This window comes from Cyanistes caeruleus, chromosome Z, assembly GCF_971803275.1.
Source record: "Cyanistes caeruleus chromosome Z, bCyaCae1.hap1.1, whole genome shotgun sequence".
Taxonomy (NCBI): Eukaryota; Metazoa; Chordata; class Aves; order Passeriformes; family Paridae; genus Cyanistes; species Cyanistes caeruleus.
In genome coordinates, this window is record NC_141732.1 from 51,023,861 (window position 1) to 51,027,787 (window position 3,927).

Here is a 3,927-nt window from a genome sequence, read left to right on the forward strand (position 1 = left end):
ATACTGTGTTAAAAATACATAGTCCAGTCAATCATTTGAGAAAAACTCCTTTGCCCATTTTTATGAAAGTATTGGTATATTTATGCTCAGAAATCTTATTTGAAATAGCCTTTCTAAACTGATTTTTTGTTGTATGGCAGCACTGCTCAAATATACTACTTTAATTTCCTATTTGTCACCTAAAAACAATTTAAGAAGAAATGTGTGTGTAAATATGTTTTACCAATACATAAGTAGGTATGTAGATTGAGTAATCTATTTCATACATTTTATATATATAAAAAAACCCTTTATTAAATCTATCTATCTATCTATCTATCTATCTATCTATCTATCTATCTATCTATCTATCTATCTATCTATCTATCTGTCTGTCTATCTACCTATCTACCTATCTACCTATCTACCTATTTATCTATCTTTCTACCATATTACCTACGTACTTACCACTATGCCTGCTTATCTATATGTCTATGTATCTATATACTTGTATAATTATCAATATCTTTATAATGCAGATATTCCTTCTGGGATCAAGAGAAGAAAGCTTAGTTTTTTCCTTTTGAGAACTGAAGAATATGAGAGGAAGAGATAAGGTAAATAAAGCAGATTTTTTTAATGTGTAACATATTTACTTTCTGCAATTAACTTAAAAATTCTTAGATATTAGTTCTGATTTTTATTATTACATATTCAGTTTCACCTAACCTCAAGGGAAAAAATAAACCACCATTACTCTTCAGTGTATTTTGATTTCAAATAAATATTATTTATACTGTGCAAAATTATAAACTCTGCAGTGAGTTCCCAAATAAATGATGAATGTGGAGGCTAAGCACTTACCCGTCATATTTGAGAAGTTACAAAAGTCTGGTGAAGGTCCCACTGACTAGGTAAAGGATAACTATAACTCTTTTAAAAAAGAGGAAAAAGAAAGACCCAGGATATTACAGGTCTGTCAGTCTCATCTCTGTGCCTGTTAGGCCAGATCCTCCTGGAAACTATACTAAGACATAGAAAATAAGGAGACAGTGACAGTCAACATAGCTTCACTAAGGAAAAATTGTATCTGAAAAATAAAGCAATCTGTTGCAATGGAGATGTACTTCTGGTGAATAGGGAGAAGCAGCTGATCCATCTGTTTGGACTGATGCAAAGCATTCAACACTGTCCCACAAGACATATTTGTCTTTAAATTTGAGAGACAGGAGTTCGACATACAGTTCAATTGGGGGACCATAGGAAGCAGCTGGCAGGAGCTGCAGTCAGCAACTCGATGTTCAGGTGGAGTTGGGTGGCAAATGCTATTCCTCAGGTATTGAAAGTGGTTTGGTTTGACATCCTCATTGGTGACATGAGATTGAGTGCATCCTCAGTAAAGCTGTCAGTGACACCAAGATGTGTGGTGTCAGTGGCGTGCACACGTGCCATCCAGAGGAACCTTAACAGGCTTGAGAGGCAGGCCCATGAGAAGGCATATCATAAAATTCAGCAAGGACAAGTCCAAGGATGGCCACAGAGGTGATCAGAGGGCTGAAGTACAGCTCCTATGAAGACAGACTGTGGGAGTTTGTGTTGTTCATCCTGGAGAAGGAAGTCTCTGTGGAGTTCTCATAGCACATTCCAGTACCTGAAGGGGATTTAAAGTTGGAGAGGGACATTTTACAAGGGCCTGTAGTGATAGGACAAGTTGTGATGGTTTTCAACAGAAGATGGTAGATTTATATTAGGGACAAAACCATTCTGTGATTATGTGATTATGCAAAAAATTGCTATAATGATTTTGAGAAATCAATGGTAAAAAAATGATACTGTGGTAACGAATAACAGGACATTAGGAGGCTAATCCATTCATAGTGAGCAAATATTGGTCCACATCTGTTCTGAAAAGGAGAACTTTAAAACACAACCTGAGATTAGGAATAGAGTGATCTGGTCTTGGTGTCAGAAGTAATACAGCTGAGCTCACTTTCCAAGGCTGGGACAAGGATCTACATTCACAATTTACTGTGCAGTTTGAGAACAGGGAATATAGCCCTCACATCCTTTCCAGATGGCACTGAAGGCTACAGCCTTTAATCAAAGCAGTACGTGGAGATTGAATAGTGAATTTTGATGCTGCCAAGTTGTGTTCTCTTGATCCATGTAATGACTAGCAATGTAATCTTTGTGCCAATGAACAAATTCCAGCCAGCACAGACAGAGGACAACTTTCTATTCCTCTAATGATCCACTGAACATGTTGCTAAAGAAAATATGCTGTAAAGAGTGGCTTTTGTTTCAGGAAAGTTTATGTATATTTCTAATGTTGCTAATAACATGGAGTCCCTGTCTAAGACTAAGCTCTTATTTTTTTGTCTTAATCAGAATTTAGTGTCTTTGCAACTGTAGTAGTATTACTAAGTTTTATGCAATAGTTGAGGTTTCTATGCAATTGTGCTCTCACAAATGAAGGAAAACATTTCAGAAGCTGCTGAGTATAAGATTTTAATCTCAAATTCCTATCAGACAGGTTTTTAAAATTAATAGGAGACTGTTCTGCAATCTCCAACAGTGATGTCTAGATTCTTCTGTTATTAAAGGATATTTGATGCCTTTGTTTTCAAATCCAAAGAAACAGTTAAGCCCTTTCAGATTCATAAATCTTGATAATTTATCCTGAATTATTACCCAAATCTTATTTATTTGAGAGAAACAAAGTTACCTATGGGAAGAGATCCAGACAATGTGCATTTCGTATTAGGTGTTTCAAAAAATTTCAGGAAAAGACAGAAAATTTCTAGGAACAGTTTCCATGAATGCAAGGTGTCTCTTCATGACAGCAGTTCAAGCATAATATCAAAGCATGAGCTTAATTTTAAGTTCATGGTCCATGCTGAAAAGTCTTGAACTTTAACTATGAAGTTATTGATATAGAATAGTGAAAAGTAATAAAAAGGTGGTTTTAATCTCACATAAAATTACGATTGAAAACTAATTTAAATTCTCTGAACAGCTAGTAACCAAGGTTTGATGGTATTTCATCCTTCTATCCTGAACAGAAAAACAAGAATTTAATATTAATGCTTATAATAGTGTAGACATCTTTCTCAAAATATATAAGCTCTTTAAATGTGAAAAATTGGAAAGTTCTCAATGTTAATACAAATGTTAATATAAACAAAAGCATGATTGAAATGTGACTGACAGGCTTTTCTTATCTTATATTTATTTGACCAAAACACTCACTTGGCATGTTATACTCAACAAAGATTTTACCAAATCTGTGTTCTTGTATTTCTGAAGGTATAAAGATATTTTTTTCCTCCAAAATTATAAAATGACAAGATCATGTGTGCTTGCAGACATCAATTATCCAGTGTCCTTGAGTAATTTTGAAAACTGCAGTCAAATATTATTATGCATAAAGAATCTCATTCATAATTGCTGTAGACCACAGTAGGCTCACTGAGAATGTTGTCCTTTTGATATTAGATTTTGGTACAATTCAAATCAAAATGATCAAGTTGTTCAGTTTCTTAGAAAACTCTAAACCCACTGTATTTTAGAAACAAAATAGAACCCCCAGATTTTTAGCATTTTTTTGACAGAATTGTCATTCTTTTTATTTTTCTAAAAATTCACTACAGTTGTGCTTTCTTTCACTTCTGAATTAGTTAGTTTCAGATTTTAAGAGTCTGGAAACACTTCTACATTACGTAGTGATTAGAATATAGGAGGCTATGCAGCAAGTCAACAGTTTCTGTTTGGAACCGTTCCACTTCCTTGAAATCTTAAACACTGCAATAGTCATCCCACTGAGTACCACAATTAGCTCTGCAGTAAGACTATACCACAAATGAACCAGCTAAGTACACTTTCTTGCTCCAGTGCAAACAGAAGAAATTAATACAAACTGGATATTTCAGAAAATAAGCAGTTTGCTGA